Source organism: Physeter macrocephalus, chromosome 11 (genome assembly GCF_002837175.3).
Source record: "Physeter macrocephalus isolate SW-GA chromosome 11, ASM283717v5, whole genome shotgun sequence".
Classification (NCBI taxonomy): domain Eukaryota; kingdom Metazoa; phylum Chordata; class Mammalia; order Artiodactyla; family Physeteridae; genus Physeter; species Physeter macrocephalus.
In genome coordinates, this window is record NC_041224.1 from 161,482,083 (window position 1) to 161,501,090 (window position 19,008).

Here is a 19,008-nt window from a genome sequence, read left to right on the forward strand (position 1 = left end):
CATACCAAAAAAAAAAAAAAAAAAAAAAAAAAAAAAAAAAAAAAAAAGTCACCTAGTCCTTCTCCCCACGTTCAGGGACTATAACATCATGTCTATCCCACAATAGAAGTTAATCCACTTTTAAAGACCTCTTGGAAAAATATTTTCACTTCATCGGTTTCTCATAATATTCTGAAGTCCTTGAGGTTAGGGTAAGGTTCATCTCTATATGAAGGGAGAAAAGAACAGCACCAATGAGGACCGCATAGATTACGAGCTTGCAGTGGATTTAACAAGGTTCACAAGAGGCCAGTTTATAATAAGCTTTCCACTGGAAGTGGAAAACATCAGAGGGAAGTGCTGGTATACAAATATGCAGCCTGGCCAACTTCAGACAGTCATTCAGAGAAGAGAGCCTAAGTTTCCATGAATCAGGACTGTAGGTATCTGCAGCCCATGTAGATCACAGGAAGCACTAAAGCCCCCAAGACATAACTAGTTCCTACAGAAGCCCTCTTGCTTAGACTCTATTAATTTTGGTAAGAATATAATTGTAAACACATTGTCACACTAATGTTGGATGATGGGTACATTTTAATTCACAGCTAAAGAAAAAGAGAAATGGACAGAAATGAAGTGACTAGCTCACATGGCATTAGCAAACTTTAAATTTCTAATTCCATCTTTCCACTAAACCTGATAATTTCTAGAGTTGACCAGATAAGTCCCTGAAATACCAATAATGTGAATACTTATCATGTGTCAGTTACTGTGCTAAGTTCTTTCTATAGTGTATGGACTGAATTGTGTCCCCCCTAAAATTCGTATGTTGAAACTCCAACCCACAATGTGACTGTATCTGGAGATGAGGCCTTTAGGGAGATAATTAAAGTTAAATGAGGTCATAAGGTAGGGCCCTAATACTTTAGAGCTGGTGTCCTTATAAGAAGAGAAGGGACACTAGAGGTGTCTTTCGCACACATGCATACGGAGGAAAGATCATATTAGGACACACTTAAATCCTAGACTTCTCGCCTCCAAAACTGTGAGAAAATAAATGTCTGTTGTTAAAGTCACCCAGTCTGTGAAATTTTGTTATGGTATCTCTCTCTAACACATATAATTAGCTCAAATAAGCTTCTTACTGAGGCCAGTGGTATTATTTTAGGAATTAAGACTAGCGATTAACAGTACAGGTCGTTTTAGAGCCCTACTATCTGACCTCAAATCCTAACTCTACCACTTTCTACTTATGTGACCCTGGGCAAGTTCTCGATCTTTCTTTACATAAGTTTTTCCTTGTGAAAATTGGAAATAATAATAGTATCTTTATCATTTTCTATTCATTATTTTATTAAAAATAAAATAATCAAAAAATAAAGAGATTGTCAATACTAAAAAACAGAAATTGTAGGAAAAGAATAGTATCTTCCTTGTTGGGTGTGAAGAGGGTTCAGTGAGTTAATGTTTAAAAGTATTGTATTGCTTGGTACAGAGAAAACCCTCAGTATGAATAAGCTATTGTTATTACCCCAATTTCAGATGAAGAAACTGAGGCTTAGGAAGATTAACTAACTCAAGGTCACCCAGCTATTAAGCTGGGATGTACCATTATTGTAACTAGATTCTTCATTTGCAGAAACCAAGGACTTAATCTTTACACTGTATTGACTCTGGCAAAGGACAATGAAGTGAGAAATGCAGTTAAAACCTTTTTCTAAGTGGCCTAACAATCTAAACATTTTGAAATTTGCCCACTTACACTGTAGGGCCAGGACTTTGGTGGGACTTACTTTCAACCACTTAACTTTGCTAAAACCACCAGGGTTTTGAATGTCAGAGAAGGGATCTTTTGTTATTTCTCTTCCTTCTCAACACTATCCTGACTTGCTTTCTCCTGTCCCAGCAGTTCTAGAAAGTGTCCAAAATACTGGAAAAGCACTCTTACCATAAGGTATATGAGGAAATTTAGCTAATAGAAAATGCTCCATATGAAACATTAAGTGGGCACGTGGGCACTGAGAATTCCAAGGTGACCTCAGTCTACTAAGTTCATTCTATTTCTTTCCATTGGGCAGGGAGACAGGTGGGAAATGCTGAGGGATGCTAGTTTCTATGCAGCTTCTTGGCCTCTATGGCAAGCTCTGAATATTGGGAAGACCAGGAAATCCCTCTCATCTTTGTCTTAGGTGAACCATTGGCTCTTCCCTCTCTCGTTGCACTTCTGCTGGCTCTGGCCTTGATTCTTTGGTTGCTTAAGCTGTGATTGCAACATACCCTACCTTCTGGGGAGCTGCTGGCCACACAGCTGTTGGCTATTTAATATACTCTTGACCTGAGACCCTCACGCATGCTAAATCTTTTTAGTGGCCAGAGGGAGGGGAATTTAATTGCTTTGGCTCATGATGGACCATCTTCTCCTCTTTGCTGCTGAAGTCTCGACAGAGACATTTCTAACTCACTTGACCTTCCAAGATCTTTCTTTGTACCCAGTTGATCCTCTGATTTCTACTTCTCTTCATATTACATCCTTGTGTCCCATTTTTTAACACTTATAATAATTATCCACTATACTTCAAGGTCATTGAAGGTAAGAAACACGTATGTGTATAGCCTCATAGATGCCATGGGTTATGCTGGACACTGGAAATACCTACAAGACTCTCTCTCTCTCTCTCTGTCTCTCTCTATATGTGTGTATGTATATATATATATATATAAATAAATAAATAAATTAATTAATTAATGGGTCCTACTCAGCTGCTCTCGAGAGGACCTAGCCATATATACTTCCATATTATAGGTTATTGGAAGATAAAGCATTGAATAGATATTTCCTTATATACATGCACTACTTTGAATCATGGCCCAAAGTCAACATCTTCTCAGGCAAACACAATACTTCAGAACTTGATAACTTTCAAATTTGTAGGTGCTGGAAGGTTCTAAGACGATGGGCTTAATTGAAATTCTCCAGCTTTTTCAATTGTCAGAACTCAGTGCTGTTCTGAGAGGGAGCTCTGATATCTCCATGGTAACAGGGCTCCATTAAAGACATGACATCGTAAACCTGTGCTTTTTTGAGGACACCTGGGAATTTCAGGTATAGACGGAAATGCTATTAAAGGCCAATTATACATACAGTCTGTGTAGTTATGTGCACATGTATAGATATGCCTAATTTAGTCACAGTTTTCATTTCATCCCATTTATCATTAGGCTTTTAAAGACTCAAATCTCAAGCATGGATATAGTTCAAGGTGCTTTATCTTCTTGAAGAAGAGCTCATCTGAATTTTGAGATAAATATCTACCATTAATGTGCTGCTGCTCTTGAGAAGAATAGAAAAAAATCAAATCCTTTGCTTAGCTACTTACATTCCTTTTAACAAAATTAAGGGAATGTTGATTCTTAACATACCCTCTGAAATGGATAAATATTTCGTCTCTATGCAAAATTATGCAACACCATGCACCTGTCTGGCCCTTCATAGCTTAGGTCAGTTCCAGCAGCCTGCCTGAAGGGAGCATTTTAGTTATGAGAAGGGATTGTACAGACAACCTGGGTCAGGTCACCTCAAGTGTCTTTTATGTTGCTTTTTCTGATAGAAAAAATTAGTCCAAATATTTAAACCATTTGTTATTTTGTAGTTGCCTCTAAATACTTTGCACAGAGTCTGAAAAAGGAAAAGGTTTTTGAAAGAGAACACAGAAGGGTCTGTGATTTAAGAATGGTCATGAATCCCTCATCATTAGGATAATCCCTTTGCTTAGTTCTGAGTTCCCTTCCTATCAGAAATATTGCTTCTAATGGCTCCATTTTCATATTATACAATGTAGCCTGGAAACGTCTAAGTCAGACTGGATTCACTGTGAGAATGCAGGAAAATATGACAAGTTGAAAGGCTAGCTATGAAGTTGGTTGGCTCATAAATAATATAAAATTGATAGGACTTATAAGAAGAAAATGTGAATAATTTGCATAGCTTGTGTTGCAGGAACACGTGTGTCTCAGTGTTTCCACTAGCTGAAGAGGTGCTCCAGCTGGAGTATTTGCCAAGGTGACTTTTCTCTCCAGGGTGTTTTTAAAGGTCCTGGAGTCTGTCATACAGAGTGAAGTAAGTCAGAAGGAGAAGAAACAAATACCGTATGCTAACACATATATATGGACTCTAAGAAAAAAAAAATGTCACGAAGAGCCTAGGGGTAGGATGGGAATAAAACACAGAGCTACTAGAGCATGGACTTGAGGATATGGGGAGAGGGAAGAGATATGGGAACATATGTATATGTATAACTGATTCACTTTGTTATAAAGCAGAAACTAACACACCATTGTAAAGCAATTATACTCCAATAAAGATGTTAAAAAAATAAATAAATAAAGGTCCTTGCTGCACTTCCCTTGCCCCCAGTCCCCACCCCCTTCCCTATAAATTCTTTGGAATTGGTAAAGATATGAGGCTGAATGCTTGGCTTTGTTTATGACATTGACTCGAACTGAGTTTTTTTCAATCAAAGTCTAATGCTGTTTTTCTAAATAATAGCTATGTGTGGTCTCTTCATTGACATTCATATTTTTGTTATGAGTAACAATTTGTTACATTTTCTGCATTTCAGATGAGTCCGGAGCAGTGGTCTCCATCAGTATTTTTCTGAGGACTAGGTGAACAAAATATCTGAGGTTCAAAAATTACTTTCTCTATGTCTGTTAAATCCCATACAATTATAAGTAATTTTTTTTTCTCAGTGGAAAAAATGTTCAAATAGGAGGTTAAAGTTGGAAGGAAACTTAGAAAACATGTAGTTCAATCCCTTCATTTTTGAAAATGAAGAGACTAAGCCAGAAGAAGAAACTAAGCCAACAACTAATTTGTAGCAGAACCAGAGCAGGAAACCGGGAATCTCAGCTACTTAAGTTTCTTGCTAACATCTGGGAATATATGTATAAATGTACATATAATATATGTATGCCTACATATATGTAACTGCACATGTTTACATATATATATGTAAATATAGCTTGAATTCTAGTTTTATCTCATCCCTTATGACTCCAAATGTGGTTGGTGAACCTGCAGCCTTGCCATCACCGGGAGCTTGTTAGAGATGCATAATCTCAGGTTCTACCCCAGACCTACTGAATCTCAACCTGCATCCTAATAGGATTCCCAGGTGATTCATATGCACTAAATTTGAGAAGCACTTTTAACAATTCCTGGTTTTCTGTGATAATGAAGTATAGTTATTCAGAACCCAGAAATAATCTTAAAATGTTCATTATATATGTTGATTTCTCATCTCTCTTTTCTGTCTTTCACTAAATTTTAGTCACTTCCCGCTGCTATAAAATGATATTGAAATTTGTCACTTCTCTTCCAATCCTGCCTTTTAGGAGAAAAGATTGCCTTCAGTTCAGATTTTGCCTCCCTCTATGAAATAATAATTGTTAATATGTTTTGCATGTTTGTTCTGTGCCCGAAAGCGTGCTAAGTGTTACCTCCTTTAATCCATGCAATGATGGTGTGAGGTTATAATGATCACGATGTCTCCATTTTATGAAAGAGGAGACTGAGGCTGAAAAAGATTAACTAACAGGCTGTGTCAGATCTTGGACTCAGAACGGAGATTTGGCTCATTCAAGAATGTAAACATTAACCACAGCTTATATTGCTTCTGCAGTTCAGAGTTCTAATTTGCTTTTTCTCCCAAGCATTTATGCCCTCTGAAAAATTAAATTATCTTCTTACCAAGTAAAAACCCGAAGTCAAACTTGTCACAGTGCCTGGTACCTAGTGGGCCCTTGAGGAATATTTGCATAAATGTGTAAATGAATGAAAAGGCCTAGGTCTCCGTGATAAGAAAGCACAACTTCTCCATAACACCAAAAGAAAGAGATGTCCAGCAGAAGAGACATTTCCCATTTTAAGGCAGTTGACATTTCCTTGGGGTCTCTAATCCTTCCACCCCCTTTCTGCTTTCCTTTACCTTTGACCTACATATTACTGTACATGCCTTACTGTTCTTCTACATTTTCAGTTTTAATTCTCTTCTGTTATCTTGAACAGTAGTCTGACTGGAGGACCGAGGCCAAATCTAGTGACATCCTTAGAGGCTCGGAGCTACTATTTCAGGGATTCTGAGAATGTCCCATTAACCTTTAATCCTCTTGCATTTCCTGGGAATTTCAGAGTTAGACCCTCAAGCTTTGGGTTAAGATTTTATGTTATTAGTGTTAGTGTCAGTGAAAGATCAGGAACCAGTCCCTGAGGAAGGAAGAAAAATACAGGGACCTTGAATACCTGGGACTAAGAGAGATGGGGGATGGGGGACAACAGAGGCTGATCCATCTGAGAGGTCATTCTGGGAGAACTGAAGAGAAGTGTCCTGATACCCACTTTTGAGCAGAGATGGCTCGAACGAGGTAGAAGGTGGCAGGGGCCAGCGAAGGGCAGGGGCAGCCCGCTGAACATTGACTGTGCAGCAGCCGTGTGTGGCCTCGGTACCAGGAGACAAGTGTCATACCACCCTGGATCTCATTTCCTAAGCTATAAAGTAATGGGGTTTTGGGTGTTTAGATATTTATTTCCTTTGTTTGAGAGGTTTTAAAAAAAAGGGGTTCTAAATTGGAAAAGTGGCAAGCTGGGCTCTGTGGAGATAGGTTTAAGAGGGCCAAGTAAGGAGGGTACAGCTCACATCTGCTTGGATGGTTTCTTTGGCCTGTAGTCTCCTCCCTGGCCCTTTACTCTGGTGAGTGGTGCTCTTGAATTAGGGGAACAGCCCCACAGCTCCATGTTTCCTCATTGCACCAGCTGATTCTCCGACCTTCAAAGGCTTTGCACTATGTAGATTTCCACCACATAGCCCCTCTGGGGGTTGAGGAGGGAGGAGGCACACCTAGTCTAAAGGGATGTTTTGGGATTTGTTAGAGAACATTTTTTTAAACTGCTGAGCTGACAATGCTGATCTGAATGTCATCCACTATTTTACTATTTTTATTTTGTAAATGATTAATATATTAAAAAGAATCCATGCTCTATATGCATTAATTGATTTTACGTGTATGTGTTTGATTTAGTTCCTGGGTGGAAAAACATCTTTGCTAACCAATTTATGGTCCTTCAGCCAGGATTATATGAGAAATTGATTTAGGTCTCCTCATTAATCCATCCATATATGGGGCATCAGCCACGTGCAGACTTCATGCAGGAGCTGGAGATAAGGATAAACAAAATACAGCCTCCGCTTTTAAGAAACTCAGTATAGTGGAAAGGAGATAGGTATGCAAATAGGTAATTGTAATACGAAGACACAAATGATACAGTGGAGGTGGCAATAGAGTGTCATGGAAACGTGTGGGAGGGAGGGGCAGGCTCTGTTTGGGAAATTAGCTGAAGTTTCAGAGGACGTGTGATCTGGTGATAGTGAAGTCGAAATACGTAATTTGCACGTTATATTTCTAATGTCTTGAGAAGACATTCGATTGTTTGAGGGCTCGGCAACAAACCTTTCGCCTTCTCTGTGCTCCCTCTATAACCCAGCAAACAATTACAGTCAGCTGAAATGCATCAAGGCAAATAGTATGGGGTTAAAAGTAAAAGCTGCTCTTTGTTGACTTGGGTCAGCTCCTGGTAGCTGCAGAGAACACTTAATTTTAACTTTTTCTGATTAAAGCTTTCTCCATCGGCTCCTTCCGTTGGAACAGGTAAGCAAAGCAAGCCAGCTAGCAAACGACGTCACAGATCTTATATTTCAGTCTCCATGCTTCTGGCGTACTTAGCAGGATGTCATCTGCCTGGTGTACAAGAAAAATGAAGTTGCTTGCGTGAGGCCCTGGTTACAGGGAAGCAGGAACGAATTCAATCCTTGGCTTAGAAAAATCTAATTCTCTCGAGGTATATTGAAGTCTGCAAAGCAGTTATCTTTCTGAGCAGCTAGATGTAACCTGGAAATGCAGCTCCTAATAGCCTTGGTGAGATTAAGTGAAGTTTCTGTGATTGTGGTTGCGCACACAGGTCATGTAGGGTTTGATGCCCTTGCCCCCAGTCAGCCTGTATCTGCAGTCCCTTCCACGCTCTCCATCTACACCACACTTTTTCCCCACTGCCCCTAATCCGCTGGCATCTCTATAGGAGGAAGGAGAAATGAGTGGCTTGATAGTTTAGAAGGATACATTAATAGAAATTGATGGAAGTGGCCCAGGAAGGCCACTATTCTATTATTCTTGTGGTAAGAAAGGTTATCAGGGCTTGATGGAGCCACGCTCTCTTGCTGAAATATTTTGTGACGAGGAGTCTTGCTGTTTACTGGACTTGCAAGGGAAGCGGGAGAGAAGTTGAAAGGGAAATTAATTTGAACTGTAATTGATATAAGGTCAGTCTCAGGATGGTGGGAGGGAGCAAAGTTGAGGGATGGTTTTGGGGAGGGGTGGGAAATATTGCTCCGAAGTCGTACTAGGACCCTTTGTGGTAAGAAGTGTACTTTGTGAACAAGGGGTCAGTTGGTCGGTCTGGTTTGATTATCATCAGCATTTCAAATTGAAATATGTGTTCGTAAACATGCAAACAGATTTGGTGGCACCATTTTATCTCTAATATTCTTTGCGTGTAACAGTTAATCCCTGAAGAAATTCAGACTCCTTAGACAAAAGGCACCTCAGCAGCCACTGCCTGTAATTATACTTTAGACTTGGATTTCAGTTCAGCATTTGTTCTTTCTTTTCTTTTCCCTCCTTCCTTTCTTCCTTCTTTCCTTCCTCCTTCCCTCCCTTCCTCTCTCCTTCCTTCTCTCTTTCATTCTTATTTCCTTAAGACTTCAGTGTCTTCTTCATATCCCTTGCCTATCCCACAATTTTCGTAAATTAAGAGTAGATTATTTTTTAAAAATCTTTTTCTTTATTTCCAAAATTGAACTAAGGGTCAGATTTATTTATTTATTTATTTATTTATTTTTAAGATGCAGTGCCCTGAATAGCATTTGAATAGTGTCTTTTTTTTTTTTCCTCATGCTCTTCCAGCAAATTGTCTTAAGGACCATTGTGTTTATTTTGTATTGTCCTCATCTATATTGTTTTATAGTCTTCTAATTAAAATTTTTCATATTTTATTTTAAAAGTATTTTTATATCTCTTTAAAAAAATGTACATATCCTAGACAATAGCAAAAACATTCAAAAGCCTAAATTAACATGTGGTCAGAGGAGAAAACAATAGAAATAATGACCATGGAAGTCTAAGAAGAAAATCAGGCCCTGGAATTAATGATGACTTTGTTCATTTCTGAGTGTGTATATTCGTTGTGGTAAAAGCAGCAAAAGAGGCAGGAAGATTAGGTAAGATATTGCAAAATTAGGATCTGGAGCAACTTCTTGGAAAGTGCTTTTTTGAAATTTCTAAGCATTGTGAAAATGGGACTGTCTTTATTTTCTGTCTTTTATTCTTGGATCTTCAAGGACCACAAAAGTGTAGGGGCAGAGAAAAATCTTTGTAGTTTTAGCTTATTAGTAAACTGCTTCTGTGTCTAAATTATTTCCATTTCTAATACCCCTTTTCTCTTATTCCCCATGTTGCAATTTTCAATCCTTCAAGACCCAACTCACAGTTAACTCTCTCAATGAAGCTATCTCTTAGTGCCCTGGCTGAAAGTCCTGTTTCTATTGACCGTCCTCTAAAACAGTGGTTCTCAAAGTGTAGTCACTAGACTAGCAGCATCAGCAACACCTGGGCACTTATTGGAAATGGAAATTCTTCCCCGTTTTTCCCCCAGCCTACTGAGTCAGAAACTCTGGAGGTGAGGCTCAGCAATCTGTGATTTAACAAGCCCTCCAGGTGATTCTGATACACTAAAGTTGAAAAGCTCTAAAATTTAGCATTCTGTCTCGTATTTACATGGGGAATGTGTAACATCTGCTCCACTAGATAATGTGCTCCTAGGAGGATGTCTATGTCATATTTGATTTTTAGGCCCCTACATTGAAACATAAAAGTTTGTAGATGAATGGGCATAATAGGATATTGATCTGACGTAAGGAAGAGAGAGGGGAACAGAGCCTAATCCAGTTTCTCAGTTTTCCAATTTGCCTTCTGCTTTGACTGAATGGACCGGATAATTACTAAATCCCTGTTTCACTTTATATGGCCAAAACCCTGTTTTGTTTTATGCAGTGTCTGTCTGAACACAGAATAGACGTGCTCCCATGTTATGGTCACTAGATATGTGTTCACTGATGATGATCTGCCCGGCAATTGCAATACTGTTGCTTAGAGCTTTTGTGGAATCTGTTGGTTAAATTTAAGTAAAGGGCAAATTACTTTAAATATATAGAACAGTCTATTAAGCATTTTTGTTCTTCAGAAGACACTGTTCCATCCCATCAAAACAGACTCACACTTACTTCAGGTGTTGCCTGCGAGGCTTCTGAGCCCTCTGGGTGTCTAACCTTGGCCTTTTGTCATCAGCTATTAAAACTGCTAAAACAGAAGAATGCTTAACCACTCCAGCTGTTAAAACATTAGTACATGCTTTGGTGAGCTCAAATTTAAATGCTTTGAACAGCCCTTTAGGGGATCTTCCTTCTCTTTTTTAACTTAGAGTATAGTCAAAATTCAGCAATGGTTTTAACTTTTTCATTTGCTGGATGTGCTCATATTTCTCCATTTTTCCCCCCCAAAATGGTCCAGTTAGCCATTAGTATAAGGATTAATTTTTAAGCTGTTAGTTTTGTGCTTAGTATTCACTAGTAAAGACTCTGATTACTTTTCTTGCTTTGCCTGCTGTCCGTTACTCCAAGCCTTTACAGCTTTGTTTCTTTTTTTTTTCTCTAAAATTCTAAATGATTCTTATAAGGTGGAACAGGATAATATTAGACAAAAAGGAATCAGAGGGATCCTTTTCTTCTTACCAGTCTAATAGATCTATGGTGCAACAACCAGCCCACATCCCATCACTGTTTCCTGAACTCTACATTAATCCCTTTGTCTTTCTTAACTTCTTTTGCACTCACATTCTGTGTTACACAAATGTCAGCTTTTATACATTCTTTACTAAATTTACAGTATTTTCCTTCAAATTTTCTGGTTTGCTAATTCTATATATTCTCAATTTGGGCTCTCCTTAAGAAATACATCTAATGTTCCCAAATTTTATAGCTCAATTCCTTTTCTTTCTACAGAGCTCCAGATCTCTATTCTACCTGTATTCACCTTGGTTATCTACGGTCTTGCTACTCAAAGCATGGTCTGTGTTTCAGTATCATTGGCATTATTCAAGAAATGTCAGAAACGTTGGATCCTGGGCCCACCTCAGACCCACTGAATCAGAAACTGCATTTTAACAAGATTCCCCAGGTGATTCCCATGCACATTAAAGTTTGAGAAGGACTGTTCTAATAAGCACCTCACACTTAATTAGGACAAAACAGAATTTTGGATTCCTTTTTTCTATGCACTTCCTACCCAGGTGCTCTTTCCTATACCTGCCCCCCTCCCACCCCAATTTATTTCTTCCCTCAATCCTCTCATACACTCCATTAGAAAGTCCTATAAGATCTATCTCTGATATATATTACAAAGCCATCCATTGGTATCATTCTTCATGACAACTACCATTGTATTACGTTCATTATATCACTCGTCACTACTTGAGGTTATCTTCTCTTTCTATACTTATTTTTTGTCCTTACTCCATCTAGAAGGTAAAATCCTTGTGAGCAGAGTCTTGTCTGTTTTGTTCATCTCTGTATCTCTAGCACTTAAGATGATGAATGGCATGTAGAAGATGCTCAGAATATTACTTGAATCAATTAATGAGGTTTTTCACATTACCCAGACAACATCTATCATGGATTAGATGACCCATGACAGTGTGAACAGTTGATGAGTTGGGATTCAACACTGGCTTCTCTCTGGGTCCCAAATTCTGATACAGAGAAATGTTCCATACTGAAGAAGGAATTTTCATTCTGAGCAAACTTACAGGTAAATTAATAATCAATACTGAGAGTCAAATCGTTTAAGTTTATATTCATATTTAGTCACATATCAAATGTGCGATTCTGGTTGTTATTTAATTTTGAGTTTTCTCATCTGTAAAAGGAGAATATTATATTACATGTAGGCCATCTGCCATATATCTTCCTGATTGAATGTATTCCATGAAAAATATTTAACCTACCCATTTTCCTTACCATAGTTTTCATTAATTATCTGGTACACATCAGCTAATTGTCTGGTACATATCAGCTAATAGGCTATTTCTGCTCTCGTATTATTGCTACCAGGTATTATGTTAACTTTGAATCAATTATGATTTTTAATGTAAGCTGAATATATTTAATTACATAATTTTGAGCTGTCCAGGTTTAATTTCACCAAAATTGCATCAAACTGGGACACTCTGAAAAATGACTTACTGAAAGGAAAAGTAGTATGAATAAAGCTTTGATATGTACTAACTCACCTATTAAGTCCTATTCTTGTATGCTCGGTATGAATTTTCTCTATTTATTGTTCTTATCAACAAAATAAACTTTATGTAGCCTACATGTACATGGATTTCTGATCATGTAGCCTACAGTTAAATAAACAACGCTCACAAATTTTGAAGGCTTTGGACCGGAGGTTCTCTAAGATCTCCATTTTAAAACACATAAACATATACATATAGGTTGCTTTGAATGGCTTATTAAATACTTATAATAAATTACAGAAAAAATAAAAGACACATTTTTCATTTTCACCAAGAACTTTATTGAACAGCGTATTCACCCATTTGTTCCACTACCTTCTGCCACTTTTCACGCAACTTCATAATTCCATCTTCCCCAAACTTTTTTTTTTTTTACGGTACGCGGGCCTCTCTCACTGTTGTGGCCTCTCCCGTTGCGGAGCACAGGCTCTGGACGCACAGGCTCAGCGGCCATGGCTTACGGGCCCAGCCGCTCCGCGGCATGTGGGATCCTCCCGGAACAGGTCACGAACCTGCGTTCCCTGCATCGGCAGGCGGACCCTCAACCACTGCGCCACCAGGGAAGCCCATCTTCCCAAAACTTTTAATCTTTTTGAGCAAAGAACTGTTCCAGGTGCCTTTTACAGTCTTGCAAGGAATTGAAATTTTTTCCATTAAGAGAATTTTGTAAAGACCGAAATAAATGGAAATCCGAAGGTGCAATGTCTGGTGAATACGGTGGATGAATCAGAACTTCCCAGCCAAGCTGTAACAGTTTTTGCCTGGTCATCAAAGAAACATGCAATATTACATTATCCTGATGGAATATTGGGCATTTTCTGTTGACTAAATCTGGGCGCTTTTCGTCAGGTGCTGCTTTCAGTTGTTCTACTTGGGAGCAGTACTTGTTGGAATTAATCGTTTGGTTTTCTGGAAGGAGCTCATAATGGAGGACTCCCTTCCAATCCCACCATATACACAACATCACATTCTCTGGATGAAGACCAGCCTTTGGTGTGGTTGGTGGTGGTTCATTTTGCTTGCCCCACGATCTCTTCTGTTTCACATTGTTGTACAGTATCCACTTTTCATTGCCCATCACAATTTGTCTTAAAAACGGAACGTTTTCATTACGTTTCATTAGAGAATCACATGTGGAAATATGGTCAAGAAGGTTTTTTTGATTAACTTATGTGGAACCCAAACATCAAAGCGATTAACATAACCAAGCTGGTGCAAATGATTTTCAGCGCTTGATTTGGATATTTTGAGTATGTCAGCTATCTCCCACGTGGTATAATGTTGATTTTCTCAATTGTTTCGATTTGATTGCTATCAACTTCAACTGGTATGCCTGACCGTGGAGCATAGCCCATTGAGAAATCTCCAGCACGAAACTTTGCAAACCACTTTTGACACATCCGATCAGTCACAGCACCTTCTCCATACACTGCACAAATCTTTTTTTGTGTGTTTCAGTCGTGTTTTTACCTTTATTGAAATAATAAAGCATAATATGCTGAAACTGTTGCTTTTTTTCTTCCATCTTCAATATTAAAATGGCTACACAAAAATTCACCAGTTTTGATGTCTTTTTTTTTTAAATGCATGCTGATAGGACAGCTGTCACATACAGTCTAACAAAATTGTTTCAAATGAAGTTAAAGACAACTAAATACTACTAGAGATATCTTATGGAAAAAATGAATGAAACTTTTGGCCCACTCAATACATAGGCTTTCCAGGCAACATGAAGAAATAAGGACCAAATTTAGTTTACTACCTGAAATAATTAAAAACCAGATTAAATTTATGAAAGACTATTCTTGAGATACCGATCAACAAATAACAAATAAGATGAGCCCTAAAAGTTCCTGATTACTGTCTAGGCTGCAGTTCAGGGAAGGAAAATGCAAATGAGCACAGTGCCCTCCCTGAGTCAAAGAGAGGGAGCTGGGAGTCTGGGGAGGCCAAGGGAGTTAGAGCCATAGAAAGGAGAGAGCTACAGAGATGGGACCTTCAGAGACCTGAAGGTCTCCATCAGATCTTCCCTTGAGTATTGATTAGTTCATGTGTGAGGCACTACTAAGGCCGGGGAAATAACCTTCCAAAATGATTAGAGGGAAGAGGGCTCAGAACTGACACAGGGCCAGAAATAGTAACGGCTCCATTAGCTACAGTAGAAAACATCATAATTCATGAATACATTGGATTGAATCAGCAGAAGGGTTTTGCTTCAGTGGTGTGGTAAAATTAGACCTAGCCTAAATACTGATGTATTACTACATAACAAAGCTTAAAAATAAGACCTGAAAATAGAAAATTGTTTCAAAGTAACTTAACTTTGTTCCAGAATAAAACTCAAAAATATCTACAGGAAAACCAAAATATCCAGGACTCAACAAAATAAAATTTACAATGTTGACAGTTCAATAAATTATTAAGAATGCAAAGAAGCAAGAAAATACAACATATATTAAAGAGAAAAATTAATCAAGATCAAACACAAAATGTCACAGTAGACTGAATTAGTAGATAAGAACATAAAAACGTTTATTTTTTCTGTATTCCATATTTTAAAGAACCTAGAGGAAAGGTTAAGCATGTTAAGTAGGGATGTAGAACATGTAAAAAAAAACTCAAAGTAAACTTCTGGACATGAAAACTATAATGTCTGAAATGAAAAGCTATTCTTGATGTGCTTAACAGCTGATTAGACATTGCAGAAAAAAGATAAAGGAATCTGAAGACATAGCAATAGATGCTCTCCAAAATGAGATGCACAGAGAAAAAGCCAAAAAAAAAAAGGAACAGAAAATGAGTTGTGAGACAACTTTAAATGACTTAATGTATGTGTAATTGAAGTCCTCAAGAGAGGAGAGAAGGAATTGGGACAGAATGTTTTTAAATAAATTTTGTCTGATGATTTTGTTTGATAATTTGTCTGCTAATTATGTCTGATAATTTTCACACTTTGAGGAAAACTGTAAACCCACTAGTACAAGAAGTTCAAAGCCCAGCAGACCCTAAGCATATCATAATTAAAATGTTTAAAATGAGTGACAAAGAAAAAACAAAAATAAAACAAAAAAGATGTTATATACAGTGAAGCCAAAACAGCAGACATCTTGTTGGAAACAATGTAAGCCAGAAGACAGTAAAGCAATATCTTTAAAGAGCTGAAAGAAAGAAAGAAGGAAAGGAAAGAAGGAAATGAAGGGAAAGAAGCAAGGAAAAGAAGGAAAGAAAGGAAGGAAAGAAAGGTAAGGATGGAAAGAAAGAAAAGGAAGAAACAGACATAATACTATACCCAGAAAAATCTTTCAAAAGTGAATGAAGGGACTTCACTGGCGGTCCACTGGTTAAGAATTCGCCTTCCAATGCAGGGGGTGCGGGTTCAATCTCTTGTAGGGGAGCTAAGATCCCACATGCCTTGAAGCCAAAACCAGAACATAAAACAAGCAATATTGTAACAAATTCAATAAAGACTTTAAAAATGGTCCACATCAAAAAAAAAAATCCTTAAAAAAAAGTGAATGAAAAATAAAAACACTTTAAGATGTAAGAAAAGAAGTAATTCATGACCAACAGACCCAGACTATAAGAAATGTTAAATAAAATCTTAGAAAAAAAAATCCAGATCAGTAGAACAGACACAAAATTGACAAATAGACCTACACCTATGTGCTCCATTGTTTCTTGTCAAAGGTATAAAGGTTATTCAGGAAAGATAGGACAGCCTTTTCAAGAGATGAGGCTGCCAAAGTAAAACCTTCAGCCATACCTTGCATAATAGTAAAAAATTAGAGTATAGATTTAAATCAGAGACAAAAATAAAATTTCTGTAAACAAATATGGGAGAAAATCTGTATAGTTTTTGATTAGGTAAAGCTCTCTTAGAATACAGAAGCATGGTGTTTACAGAAAAAAAAATTTGAGAAGTTGGTCTTGTTCAAAGTTAAGACAATCTGCAAAGTTAAGACATCCCATAGACTGGGAAAAATATTGGTCTAAGTCACATATAGGACAAAGGACTTTTATACATAATGTATAAAAATTCTCAAAATTCAAGTAAGAAACAACCATTTTTTCAAAAAAATTGGCAAAATCTTTGAATAGGCAAAGCATAAATATATGAAGGCAAGTGAACACGAAAAAGATGCTCAACACTGTGCGTTTCTAGGAAAATGCCAATTAAAAGTACAATGAGGGCTTCCCTGGTGGCGCAGTGGTTAAGAATCCGCCTGCCAATGCAGGGTACATGGGTTTGAGCCCTGGCCGGGGAAGATCCCACATGCCACGAAGCAACTAAGCCCGTGTGCCACAACTACTGAGCCTGCGCTCTAGAGCCCGTGAGCCACAACTACTGAGCCCTCGTGCCACAACTACTGAAGCCCGTCCACCTAGAGCCCGTGGCTCCGCAACAAGAGAAGCTACCACAATGAGGAGCCACGCACCGCAGCGAAAAGTAGCCCCTGCTCGCCGCAACTAGCGAAAGCCCACGTGCAGCAACGAAGACCCAACACAGCCAAAAGTAAAAATAAAATAAATAAATTTTTAAAAAAAAGTACAATGAGATATCACTACAAACCTATTAGAATGTCCAAAATGAAGAAGAATGAAGATATCAAGTGTTGGTAAGATGTAGATCAAATGAAACTCTTTATACTCTGCTGGTGGGAATGTAAAATGGTACAGACAGTTTGTAAAACAGTTTGACAGTTTCTTAGATCATTCAGTATATACCTAGCAAATGGTCCTGCCATTCCACTCCTAGGTATTTACCCAAGAGTAGTGAAAACATAGGTCCAGACAAAGGCTAGGTCATGGATGTTCATAGCAGCTATATTTGTAATAGGCCCAAACTGGAAACACTCTACCTGCTTATCAAGAGGTGAATGGATATTCATTCTATATATAAAAGCTTACATCTGCTAATGGAATGCTACTCAGCAATGAAAATGAATGGACTACTTACACATGCAGCAACATGAGTAAATGTTCAGAAAGGAGTTAACACTAGCAGGCTTGAGACTGCTGTCCTTAAAACGACATGCTTAAATATTTGGCCCTTGGTTGGTAACTGGGAGCTTGAATTTCGAGAGGGTTCCCACCATTCTCAGAACTGTTAAAAAATGACTCAGTGTACCTAAACTGTTTGTGCAAACAATATAGTTTATGTTGAACACCTGCCTTCCTTCTGAGAGTCTGGAATTTTGGTTCATATCAGACAGATACTGCCTACATGACCAGCCCCCAGTAAAAACTTCAGGAACTGAGTATCTGATAAGCTTCCCTGGTAGATAACATTACACATGTGTTGTCATAACTTGTTGCTGGGAGAATTAAGTGTATCCTGTGTGACTTCAGTGAGAGAGGACTGTTGGAACCTTGTGTCTGTTTTCCTCTGGACTTCATCTCATGTTCCTTTCCCTTTGCTGATTATACTTTGTATCCTTTATCCTGGAGCAAACCATAGCCACCAGAATGACTAGATGAATCCTGTGATTGCACCTAGCAAATCATCAAACCTAAGGGTGACGCTGGGACTCCTGACACAATAAATCTCAAAAATGTTAGGCTGAGTGAAAGAAGCTAGACTCTCCCCCCTCAAACAGAAGAGTACATACTACACAATTTTATTTATATATATTTAGATAGATATTTATAGATATTTATTATATATTTAAAATATTCATTTATATATATAAAATGTATAAAATTCTAAAGAATAAAAACTAATTTATAGTGACAAAAAAAATCAGTTGTTTCTTGGAATGTTAGTGGGGTGATGGTGGGAAGAGCAGAGGAAGGAGGTAGAGGAAGGGGCATGAGAGAACATTGGTGGATGAAGGGTGTGTTCATTTTCCGAATTATGGAGATGGTTCAGTAAATGTATACATATGTTCATTTTCCGAATTATGGAGATGGTTCAATAAATGTATACATATGTATACATATGTATACATACATTCAATAAATGTATACATACATATGGAGATGGTTCAATAAATGTATACATATATACACATATATATGTGTATACATATGCACAACTCAAATTGTGTAAATTAAATATATGTAGTTTACATAGGTCAGTTATACCTGAAGGAAGCTGGTCTTTTTTTTTTTAAGTACATATCACTTTCTATATAATAGGTAATATGTTCAGCACTTTCTGTGGATTGTATTTTTTTTTTTTAAACCTCATGAGGTAAGCACTAGTATTATTCTCAGGGGGCTGAGTTTTAGACAAGCAAAGTTACTAACCACAGCACTCAAAAGTCAGAGAAAAAGCCTGAACCTGAACCCAAGTCTGCAGAATTCCAAAGCATATTCTTTATTCACTATTTTAAATTTCATAGATGAGTAACTGAGAAATTAACTTTGGTAATTATTTTAAAATTTCTCTCCTATGAAGGATCTTCCACTGGCACTTCAATTTGGGCATTACAGGATATCATTAGTTCAAATTTGTGTCCTCTGGCTCTTTGGCTTTTTAAACATCCAGGCCCTGCCATGATGGCCTTAGGCCTTTGAGACAGCAGAGGCCAATGGCTCCTGTTTCAGAATTCACTTACCTGACT